Raw genomic sequence first — 13,135 nt, 5'->3', positions numbered from 1 at the left:
AAAGTACCCGGTGTGTGTGAAAAGAATTTGAAATAAGAGTTTTCAATGTTAGTTTCAGATTAAGAATGCATAACCTCCTACTTCATATATATGAGCAAAACAAGTTAATTTCCTTTGCACTAACCTCAATGGATTACTGCAATTTTAAATGTGTTTTTACAAACTCTTCAAGATTGGGCTAATGTCAAAACCCTAAACTTTAATCCCTATTGTTGTCCAATTTGGACATGTGTTTTTTCATACATGGTCTATCAATATAGTACCAGTTTCAGTGCAAAGCCATTGACTAGCATTTATGTATTATATTTATATCCCACCTTTCCCCCACTGTGGGGCTCAAGGTGTCTTCATGCAGTTCCCAGGTGGTCTCCCCTCCAAGCTCAGACCAGCTCCAGACCTGCTTAGCTTCTGCATGGAGGATGTCTCATGTGTCTTCAGACCAGATGCATCTAGAACAAAAGACATGAGAAAGAGAAGGGTGTCCAGCTACTTAAAGTGGATAGCAGAGTGATAACAGATGGCAAAGAAAAGGCAGAGGCGCTCAATTCCTACTTTGCTTCAGTCTTCTCCCACAAAGAAATCTGTAATCAAGAGGAAGTTGAAGCTGGAAGTGAGAGATGGCAGCCCAAGATTGACAGACAAATGGTCAAGGAATACCTAGGTGGAATAAACACTTTCAGATCTCCAGAGCCCAATGAACTCCGTCCCAGAGTCATAAAAGAGCTAGCAGAGGGACTCTCAGATCCACCGGCTATCATCTTCGATAAATCTTGGAAAACAGAAGTGCCAGATGACTGGAGAAGGGCTAATGTTGTCCCTATCTTCAAAAAGGGGGAAAAAAGATGAACCTGGGAACTATAGACCAGTTAGTCCGACATGAATCCCTGGAATAATTCTGGAGCAAATTATTAAAAAATTCATCTGCAAGCGTCTTGAAGGAAATGCAGTGATTAATAGAAGCCAGCATGGATTTATCAAAAATAAATCCTGTCAGACTAATTTAATTAGTCATTTTTAACTGGGTGGCTTCCCAAATGGACAATGGGAACACTGTGGACATGATCTACCTAGACTTTAGCAAAGCTTTCGACATAGTGCCACACGACCTTCTGATAAGCAAATTAGCAAAAACTGGACTAGATGGAGAAACTATTAGGTGGATCCAAAATTGGCTGCTAAATCAGTCACAAAGAGTGCTCATCAATGACACCTTCTCAAATTGGATGGAGGTAACTAGTGGGGTGCCACAGGGCTCAGTCCTGGGCCCAGTGCTCTTCAACATCTTTATGATTGATTTAGATGAGGAAGTACAAGGAAAGATAATCGAATTTGCAGATGATACAAAACTGGATGGAACAGCAAACACCCTAGAAGACAGAATGAAGATCCAGGGAGACCTTGATAAACTTGAACACTGGGCTGAAACCAACAGAATGAAATTCAGTAAGGACAAGTGCCAAGTCCTCCACCTAGGAAAAAGAAACCAAAGGCATCAGTACAAGATGGGAAATACGTGGCTTAACAGAACCGAACAAGAAAAAGATTGTGGAATAATTGTGGACAATGGGCTAAACATGAGCCAACAATACGATGCAGCTGCCAAAAAGGGAAATACTATTTTGGGATGCATTAACAGAAGTATCACTTCCAAATCACAAGAAGTAGTAGTTCCTCTTTACTCCGCACTAGTCAGACTTGACCTGAAATACTGTATCCAGTTCTGGGCACCAAGATTTAAGAAAGATGCAGGTATATTAGAAAGGGTCCAGCGGAGGGCAACAAAAATGATCCAGGGTTTGGAAACACTGTCATAAGAGGAGAGAGTGAGGGAACTGGGCATGTTCATTCTTGGGAAAAGAAGACTGAGGGGGGACATGATATCCCTGAATAAGTACCTCAAAGGCTGTCACAAAGAGGAAGGACAAGATCTCTTCTTGCTAATGCCAGAATGTAGGACACAGAATAATCAATTCAAGTTGCAACAACTCAGATTCAGGCTGGACATCAGGGAAAGCTTACTCACAGTCAGAGCAATGCAACAGTGGAACCAGCTGCCTAGAGAGGTGGTGGGCTCTCCCACACTGGAGACATTCAGAAAGAACCTGGACAGCCATCTGAGTGGGATGGTGTAACATAGTGTCCTGCAACAGCAGGGGGTTGGACTCGATGGCCTTCGTGGCCCCTTCCAACTCTTCTATTCTATGATACTATGATTAATCTGAAAAAGTAAAATCCAATATAGCATATAAAAGTGTGATGTGGCACAAAAAACCCAGGAGAATCTCAGATACATTATACCTCTAGGTGCTGAAATCCATCGATACAGCTGACTTTTTCCACCCAGCAAAACAGTCTAAGGGAATTTTCATGCTATAGCCTTTGACATATGGTTATTATAGCTGATTCTGTGCGCAATCAAAGCAAGATGTAGCTTGTCTACTACACCATGCAAAGGTGAACAGCCACATGAAGGAAGATGCAAGCAATGTAATCCATTAGAGTCCATTTACAAACTAGCAGATACTTTACAGACATTCAACAGACATTCAATCAAATCGTAATCTCAGAAAACTGCCAGCAATAAAACCCATAAATTAAAATCAAGTTACATAAGCATGACTTGATGAACCTGATGTAATATGATGGCATGAGATGCATATCCCACATTAAGTCACAAATTCCCCTCCTTTTATCTTATCTCTTAATAATGGGGCAGAGACTGCCCAGCAAGTGGTATGTAGCCGATATGTTTATCTACTTTCAGCTCAATAAACTCTGAAACCTGGATGCTGTTCTCCAGTGGATTATTTCTCATTAATTTCTTTTTACCACATCACCTTTTCATGAACAAATTGGTACCTCAATCACCTTCATAATAGCTGAGCAATTCCTCCAGTGCTGTGGGGGGTGTGTGTGTTTGGGACACACACACAGCTTCGTGACTTCATTTACATAGGCCCACTCCTTGGTGCAGCAAGTCCGTCAGCATCACTAGCAGGGTTGGTTGCAGCTTTCAGCACCTCCGGGACCTCAGCACCACTGGTGGATTCCCTGCTGCACTCGGTCCGCCCCATCTCCCTGAGCCAAGTGGCTGGACCTGGAAGTACTCTGCAGCCTTGTGGGCAAAGGCTCGTGCCTCACCACCTAGAGTTTTATTTAAAATATTCTCGGCTGCCTTTCAGGGCAGGAGCACTCCCAAGGCAGCAGGCAATATATGGTAACAATGAAAGTGGTATTACAAATGCTAAAAACAGGGAGTGAGCCTTCCAAGAAAAAGAAAACATCAGCGTAATATAAACTTAGGACAGAAAACTGCTGCCACAATGCAATCTATTAAAACCCAGTCAGGAGAAGGCCAGAGTTAAGTAGTCCATATTCAGGGCCTTCTTCGAAACCATTAGTGATGGGAAACGGTGGGCCCCCAAAAGGTAACCTGATTTGAGAACATTATGAAAAGGTTCTCTCTTGTGTGGGTGTCTACCTTAGTGCTCTCACAGGTGGGCAGGTGAGATGGACCTCTCTTGTCGATCTTAACAATATGGATGAAGGCAGTTCTTTACTCATCTATCAGCCTGCACGTGCTTTAATTTGGTCCTAGACCATTTAAGTCTTTAAAAGTTGAAACCCGTATATAATAATGGGCTCAAAAACACACTGGGAACCAGTGCAGCTGGTGCAATATAGGCATTATACCATGGGTTCTTCTTGCTACAATGCCCAGGAGGCTACAATCTACACCAGCTGACAATTATGAACTGCCTTCAGGCACAAGATCAGGTGCAGCACATCGCAGTAGTTCAGCCTGGATGTCATCAACGCATGGGTAACTGAGGCAAGACCCATTCTTCCCAGATAGGGCCACACTAGGCATACCTGCTGGACAACTAGGAGAATTCCTAGACTGTACACTTAGCCTTGTAGGATTAATGCTACCCCATCTAAGTCCAATTGTAATCTTCAATCCAAAGCAGTTGATTTCCCCTCCCACAGTATCTCCATCTTGTCTGAATCGAGTTTCAGCTTGTTTACCCCCATAACAAATGGGGGTGGGGGTTGTGATGAGGGTAAATGATTACTTTTATGGGCAGAAGAGGAGAAGAATAGCTGAGAAGTGCTTTGATTGTTTTGGTGGAATGGGAGGGTCCATCACTTTTTCGAAGTGTTTCCCTCCTTGTGTATTACAGTTGGGCTGCTCCAGATGTTGACAGAGTATAACTTCTGTCAAGTATGACAATTGGACTTGGTGACTGGGGCTACAAGGAAATTGAGTCCAATATCATTGGGATGTCCACAGGCTCCCCAACCCTGGATTCTGAAATCCACCCCAAAGTTTTGCTGAATCAGAGTGGTTCTACCTGGATGCCACCAGAAGCTTTCAGAACAGAACCATGGCATTCAATTAAGTTTTAATGCTATCTTCAATCCAGGGTGGGGTTTTGAGGCTTTGGTGGATTGGTTTCTATAAGGGCTGCCCCAATCATTAGATGGAGGCAGCCTTCTCAGGTGGCTGATGGTAAGAGGTGGGGAGTAGCAAGGGCAGAGCTGGGAGGACTATCTAGCCTACACTGTGCCCTCTGGCCTCTGGCGCAGTGGAGAGCATGGTTTTATGATGAGTGTTGAAGTAAAATTCAGCTGGCATTTTGGCCGATGGGCAAAACATCTTAGGCTAGTTCTGTTTTTCATGCCACACTCATGTGGCATGAAAAACTCATATCTGTAGTCTGAGCCATCACAAGCTAATCCTCTTGCTAATGGATATAATGCTACTTAACCTGGCTATCTTGTTATCTGATCATTTAGCAAAGCACATAGTGAATCATCTCAGCATAATTATATAATACTTCCCAAAGTCTATCTAGTTTTAATTTGTACAGCTTTGCAAAACACATTCCTGCACTTTGAGAAAGTATAACAGAAAGAGGAAGCAACACCCAAACACTTTCATTCCTCAGACTTTTCAATGTTGGAAGCATGTTAATATGAAAACTTGGAAGGATGGGAGAAAAGAGCTTCTTTCAACTCATCTTATCACTTCAGAAGGGCAATTTGTCAGGTAAATCACCTGCAGAGCAACCTTTCAAGTGTAAAGGCAAGTTGAAAGTGTTCTCACTATGGAGAGGAAGGAGAGTGCAGAATGACTCATGGAAGACAACCTCCACCTTCATCTGGCCAGGGGACCATCCTTCAGGCACAAGACTAGTGACAGCGTATCAGTCTTTGTTCACAGCATGTTTACTCAACTGCAATGCATTTTACCTTTACCTGACCCAGCAGGCCATCCTGGAAGCTTCCTTTGGCTCAAGAAGTAGCATCTGTTCTGTTAAGCATGGTGTACAAATAGAAAACATGGGTAATCCACCAACTTGGGCTGTCTTCATATGAAGAATTATATCCATTTTTCAAGTCCTAGAAGTTTCTCCAGATGGTGCAACTGAAAATACAGGCAGCAATCATAGAAACACTTACTGGAGTCTGTAAGCCTCACTGGATTCAGTGGGACTTATTTTGGAGAAGGTATATATGGGATTTCAAGCCAAAACTTTCCATGGAACCAAAATTTATGAAACTTAAGCTGTTGTGCTTCTGGCACATCACAAGAAAGCCTAGGAAAAGTGGGAGGGAGGAAGAGGGGAGGGGGAGGAGGAGACCAATTATGTGATGGATCAGTTCAATAAAGGAAGCCACAGCCTTGAGTTTGCAAGTGCTGAGCAGGGCTATCAAGGTAAGGTCGTTTTTTAAGGCACTCATTCATAAAGTCAGAGATGACAGCATATAATAAGATAGTAAGTAGTGTCATAAGTAGTGTTCTCCGTTTCCATTGCCTCCTCACAATGCCGTCCGGCGGAGCTCTTTCGGGTGGTGCAGGGGCTGATACATCCGGGCCCGAAGAAAGATCTTGTGCCACCTTCGAAGGCCCACTGTGATGACTTTGCCAAGCATTTCAGGGAGAAAATCGCTCAGATTCGCCACGAGCTTGACTCTGCTATTGAACCAGATTCTACTGGGGAGACGCCATCGATGCCGTTGAGTCCACAATTAATGGATGAATTTCAGTTGTTGTGGCCTGAGGATGTGGACAAGATGCTTGGACAAGTACGTCCTACCACTTGCTTACTAGACCCATGCCTATCTTGGCTACTTAAGAAAACCAAGGACGGGATTGGGACCTGGATCCTGGAGGTGGTCAACGCCTCTTTAAGAGACGGCCGAGTACCTGCCCCTTTAAAGGAGGTGGTAGTCCAGCCAGTCCTAAAGAAGGTATCCCTGGATCCAGGGGTGGTCACCAATTATAGACCGGTGGCCAAAATCCCATTTCTGGGCAAGGTGTTAGAGTGGGTGGTGGCGGGACAACTCCAGGCACTCTTGGATGAAACTGATTATCTGGACCCATTTCAGTCCGGCTTCAGACCCGGGTATGGCACTGAATCTGCCTTGGTCGCCCTGTACGATGACCTGTGCAGGGAGAGAGACAGGGGGAGTGCGTCCCTGTTAGTTCTCCTGGACCTCTCAGTGGCTTTTGATACCATCAACCATGGTATCCTTCTGAATAGGCTAGCGGGATTGGGAGTTGGAGGCACCGCATGGCGGTGGTTCCGCTCCTATCTCAACAGCCAATTTCAGAAGGTGGTGCTGGGGGACTATGGCTCTGCACCATGGCAGTTATGCCATGGAGTTCTGCAGGGGTCCATTTTGTCCCCTTTGCTATTTAACATCTACATGAAACCGCTGGGAGAGGTCATCAGGAGGTGTGGGCTGCAGAATCATCAGTACGCTGATGATACCCAGCTCTACCTCTCGTTTTCCACCAATCCAGGTGAGGCAGTGGCTGTGCTGAACCGGTGCCTGGCCGAGGTAATGGGCTGGATGAGGGCCAATAAACTGAAGCTCAATCCAGACAAGATGGAGGTCCTGTTGGTGGGTGGCTTGGGCCTCGGGATGGGGGACTTGGGCCTTGTCCTAAATGGGGTTGCACTCCCTCTGAGGGCCAGGGTTCACAGCTTGGGAGTGCTCCTCGACCCTGAGCTGTCTCTAGAAGCTCAGGTGATGGCGGTGGCGAGGAGCGCCTTCCTTCAGCTTCGGCTGATATATCAGCTGCGTCCCTTCCTGGAGAACGACTGCCTGGCGACAGTGACACACATGCTGGTAACTTCCCGATTAGATTTCTGTAATGCGCTCTACATGGGGCTACCTTTGAAGACGGTCCGGATACTTCAATTGGTGCAGAATAGAGCTGCCAGGTTGTTGACGGGGACTGGGCGTTGTTCTCATATAACCCCAGTTCTCCGTCAGCTCCACTGGCTCCCGATTGAAGTCCAGACCCAATTCAAGGTGTTGGTTTTGACCTATAAAGCCCTAAACGGCTTGGGACCTGGATATCTAAAGGAACGCTTGCGTCCATATATGCCCTCCCGCCCCTTGAGATCAGCAACGGATGCCCTTCTCCGGGAACCCTCTGTGAATGATATTAGGAGGGTGAATACCCGGAGGAGGGCTTTCTCTGCGGTGGCGCCCCATCTATGGAATGCACTCCCCAGAGAGGTCCGCCTGGCGCCGTCATTATTTGTTTTTCGGCACTAGGCTAAGACCTTTTTATTGAAAACTTATTTTAATTGCTAAATTATTGTATTTATTAGGATTTTAAATTAGCCGAGAATGCACCAGGGTTTTTTTTTTTTTTTTTGTGAGCCTCCCCGAGGCTTTGTTGCGATGGGGGCAGCATAGAAATGTTTTAAATAAATAAATAAATAAATGTTTAGATGTTTTAGTTTTACACTTGAGGGTGTCCTCTTAATTTTGAGTGCACATGCTTTATTTATTTATATATTTAATTTCTATACTCCCTAACAGCAGAAGCTGTCTTAGTGGATGTGAGTTAGCAACCATGTCGAGGCATATTTTTGCCATTTCTGAAGGCAACTGGACTGTTTCAAGCAGGAAAGGACATTTTCCAAAGTAGTAAGAACTTTAGAAAAGCTCCTTTCTGGCTGAAAGCACTGAGCAAAAGGTAACCCCCCCCACACACACACACACTCCATGCAACTGCTTGGAATCCATCTCAGTTGAAATATTGAAGTTTGTTGGATAGCCATCCACATTCAGTGCGTATTTAAGCGCTAGGGATGGGACAAGCCCTGTTGGAAGCTATCCCTCCAAGGATCCTTTTGTGTGTGGCCCAGTCTTCCAAAGAAGCCAAGCTGAGGGGAAACCCACAAACATTTGCTGAGCCCTTGTGGGTGCCCGCCAGCAAAGCAGCCCCCTTCCCCCAACCAGTAGCAGCTCCTTACAGCACATAAGGTTGATCATAGAGCATTCAGTGAGAAGGTATTTGCAAGGAAACAGCTTTCCAACCACAGATTGAGCAGCTGTTCTGGCACACAAGGGGTGTTGCTACCAACCAGAGGGCTGCTTTTGTGGCATGCCCCTCGCAGCCCACCTTCTTGGCACAAGAGACCAAAGTTTGAGTGGCTGCTCTGGCACATGAGCACACATGCTTGTGTACGACATGTAGTACTACATGTAGCAGCAGGAGTAGCAAGCGGGCACACTGGCCACCATTCCTGGTGGCCAGCCCTACCCACCGACGGCTGTTATTTCTAGTTGTGAAAACCACGTAGAACAAATGAGAAGACACATTTAACATCTCATCTAGTTTAGCAATCTGACCCACTGCTTTTACACAGGTCTAGCCAGGTTTGCTCCAAAGTGGAAGTCTTGAAATGAAGTGATATTCTCAGGGTGCAGCACTCAGGTCTGTGGTGGTCCCTCATGGTCACACTCTGGTCTTCAGAACTTCTCTGAAATGGGATGTGACCCTCATGCTAAAAGAGCTTCCCACACTCAGCGTAAGCAGTTGGCAACTAGATCTGCTCCATGATCTATCATTTTGCATCTGGTTCTACCACCCATTCCTCGACCACTGTTTTGATTGATTGATTGATTGATTGATTGATTGATGAAGCAATGCATCCGTCTCTTTGTTTACTTTTGGGAACAGGAAGACAGTGCAAAAATAACATGGAGAAAGGAGGGGTGAAACTGTTTATTTTCATTTAATACAAAAAAGTAGAAATCCCATGGCTCAAAGGCTACACAATGTCCAGGTGTTGTATGTTTTCCAAAGGAATGTCAAAAAGAATGTTGTATATTATCAAAAAGAAAAGAATTCTGGAATAGGAAAAGAATGCATTATCTTAGAATGCAGGAGGATCCCCAAGACATGTGAAGCTGGCCACGGTCCATTCGGCACAGCTTATCTGAAGTGAGGCCCAAGTCAGTATATCAAAGGAACTGACCTCCAAAAACAGGTGTGTTTAATTAGATCATCTCACTCTTCAGGGGTTGCAGGTATATAAGCCCCAAGTGTGTCGGGGTGAGGAACCTCAATACACACAGAACCACGGAGGTGTGGTGTGCTGGCCCTCTCCTGGGGTTCCCAGTAACAGAAAAGAGAATTGAACAGCTCTGCTCAACAATAGTGAATGTGGAAGTATATCCCACAGCAAATACTGTTATGTACTGTGACACTCAGCTTTATCGAGAAACTGTTTAATCTTCATCTGCTGGTGTGCTTAATGCGTCTGGATCCAAGTAAAAGAACCACCTGTCCCTTGGCATGACAATGGTGATGAATAAAAGATACTCTGCCATAGCTCCATAACCAACTTGCCATCTTTTCAGCACCAGGTCAAGACAGCTGTTTATGCAGAGGTTGTTCAAGATTTACTTGGTTATCCAGGGCCTGAGGGGGGTTATACAAGTGATACTCTCCCTTTGCCTTTACTGTTTGTTTTTAGTTATTTTACATTCATTTTAATGTTTTGAGATATTTGTATTGTATTGCCTTGATAATGCACTGTTGTAAACTGCCCAGACAGCTTCAGCTGCAGAAAAAATAAATAATAGCGTGCAGAAATTAAAAAATGAATAAAAAGAAATTAAATTAATAATACTAACAACAATCCATAGGACAGAGGGTTGGTAGATCAGGAGTGCAGAACCCCAGTCCAGGGGGTCAAATCTGGCTGTCCTGGGAATGAATTTGGCCCTGTTAGTTGGCCGTGCCACCTCCCCTTCCTCCACCTTCCGTTCTCTAAGCACAAGTCATTGGGTGGTTTCCCAGCTTTTGCGCAGTTTACCCCCATTCAGAAAGTTTGAAAAACCTCTCCTCAGGCTTAGTTATTGGCAATAAGAGTTTTAAGGTAAAGTGTTTGGCCTTGTCCCTGTTGTCTTTAGTCCCAGCTGCCAATGGGATATGACTGCCCAAAGCATCTCTCAAGTGGAATTTGGTCATCAGGCTGGAGAACTTTGTACTACTGCTGTAGAGTCAGAACACCCCCAGGACTGGACCTCTCCAGCTCTCAGGGGAAAGAGCTGGTCTTTCCTTGGGTACCTGAGATGCCTGTTCAGGGGCCCTAGAATTGCAGCCTGACAAAACTGTAGATTGCATCAGCTTAGGTTTGCTACAATTTGTGAAGCAACACACATTAAATATGAACACTAACTGCTTCCTAAGATTGGTGTGTGTGTGTGCTTGTGTGCTCTGCAAATAACTTTTTCCCTGACATGTCTGCAAAAGGCTGACTTCTTTGTTTTGTTAGGCTCAGCACATAAAGGGGCAGCCTTGCCAGCATCTTGCAAGATAGGATCCTCCTAAGACAGCTTGGCATGAAGATCATTTTGATTCATAGCCTGGCTGAATGTACTCCATTGCAATAAAGTGCTGAAAGAAGATGTCTTCCAAGAAGTTCACATTACTTGCTGTCGTGAAATAAAATGGCTCTATTGTTTCAGCCACCAGTTTCTTCCCATTGTCTTCATTTTAAAACCCACGCAGCCTCAAAGGCCAGAGGATGTGTTTCAGGACAATTTGAGAACTGTGTTGTAACCAAATATTATCTTCAATTTACTTCTTGTTTCAAGTTACTTTTGGGTCCTTGAGTTCTTCCAAGTTCATCATTTGCTTGTGACATTACCATGACTTGCTAACTTTCCCATTATTTCTGCAATCAATAGGGGAACAATATGCTGTGCTATTCTGCATTTCAGCTGCCAGTCACTCAGTGTGGTGTGTGTGTTTTTAATCTCCATTGATACTTCAGGTACCGCACACAGAAACTAAAGTAGGCTGTCTTGTCTTCCGCTAATCTTGAATGCCTTTTGTTTGGAAGGCGTTTTGTATTCATCAGTCAACTAAGGACTCATCCTGAAGAAGCCCTCAGTCAGCACCGAGATCTCGGTGAAAAGGGGATAGGTGGCTTGTAAAATATTCATAGCAAAAGGTACCTCAATCATTTTCACCTTTTGACCCTCCAAGCCAGAAAGGGCTTATCAGCAGTAAGTGGCAAATCTTGGGGATGTGAAAAATCCGTAGCTGAAATAGTTTGTTGTTTCTCTCATCCGCTTTTGGGACCAAGGCTATTCAGCAGACACAATTTCTTCCCATGCTACCCGCCATGCATTTGTGTCCAGCTCAAAATAGTTTTAATAAAGGTCTGACACTGAAATAATAGTGATCAAAGTCTGGAGTTAAACTTTTTTTTTCAGTGTGCCTCTGCAGAAAAGGAGCAAGAGGGTATTCATTTTTGTCTCCCAAGGGCAAAGAGCACACCTTTTCAAGAAGTGTAATAAATGCAGTTAAAAAAACGCCTTTCCGGTTTTTCATGGGAACACAGAAGGCTGTCTCAGATACCAAGGCAGAATGTGCGTTGATTTCATTGAGTATTGTTTGCAGGGAGCTGCAGCTGCTGCTCTCGAAGGTCAGAAGGAAGCCTTGGCAGCTTTCTCTGGAGATGCAGGTGATCAAACCTGGAAGTTTTCTGCATGCAAATATGCTGTGCCACTGACTTACCACCTTTACCTGAACGAAGCAGCAAGTTCACGTCTGGGCAAGTGAAAGTGTGGAGGGATTGTTGAGAATGTTTTTTGGGGGACCAGTAAGAAGGGAAGGCACTTACGTGTCCCCAGATAGAAGAGCAAATATTCTTTGTGCCCCAAAAAACTTTTATTATGCCCAGCACGTTCCAGAAAGCACTTTCAGAAAGGAGTTTCCTTCCTCAGATTTTTCCGGCAGATGAGAATATGTTCTCTTTAGGTCTAAGAATATTTTCTTACATCGTATGTACAGATCGTACGGTAGGAATACTGCAGGCTATGTGGAATATGTTTGAATGCAGCAATCGGGCCCGTGGGCTTCTGTGTGGCCCTCACTTGCTCAGCGCTAGCAGCTGGAAGGGGAGCTCGCTTTAAGAGAAAACAGACAAATTGACTCCTTTTGATTCCACCGTGTCCGGAGCCCTCACATTCAGTGGCAATTTGGTGTCTTAAAGGGACTTCCCACCCTTCTGCTGCTACCGCCGCTGCGTTTGGGCAGCATGGGAGAACAGGGCAAGTGGGAGCAGGGGGCTCTCGAGGCAAATTATTGTTCAAGGTCTGATACCTTTGCTTATATATTTGAATATGCAAGTACAACTGACTTTTCTCATGTGCTCAGGAAGAAATCCCATAAGATGGATCTGGATAAACATCAAGGTCTACATTTGGATTCATCCTACAGAAAATTGAAACAGATAAACATGTCACTTAAGCATATTAAAAAATATTATGGATTGTGTCCTTTGACTACAACCAATGCATCTAGGAAGTGTATATGCAGAAGAAAGTGTCATTGAATTGAGTGGAGTTCATTCTGAGGTGCAAGGATGGAAGAATGCAGCCTGGGTCCCTGATGTCAAGGGATAGTCATACAGTCAGAGCCATGGTGACATGTGGCACATTGTACCTCTATTCATTGCTGTCCCAAGTGGGCACCGCCCTGCAAGGGAGAGGATGGTGCACACCAGTGAGTTCCAGTGATCCAGGGACTTACCTAGGTAAATCCAGGTGAGGATCTGAGAGATTCAGGCTGAAACCCTGCTCAGACCTAAAGTCAATCCATGATGATCTTGGACTATCAGAATTTCTCCATCTGCCATGCTTCACAAAGTCAAATTTGTTTACAACAAGAATAAAATGAGTTACACCTCACGCCCCCCCTCACCCTAACGCAAACCACCCTGAACGCTGGGGGGGATAGCAATCACTTTGCTCCACAGGACTTGAGCCTACGTTCAAGTTTAGGATTTTAGTTGCAACCTTT

This window comes from Varanus komodoensis, unplaced genomic scaffold (genome assembly GCF_004798865.1).
Source record: "Varanus komodoensis strain SLA01 unplaced genomic scaffold, ASM479886v1 scaffold1, whole genome shotgun sequence".
NCBI lineage: Eukaryota > Metazoa > Chordata > Lepidosauria > Squamata > Varanidae > Varanus > Varanus komodoensis.
This window is presented reverse-complemented; position numbering follows the sequence as displayed.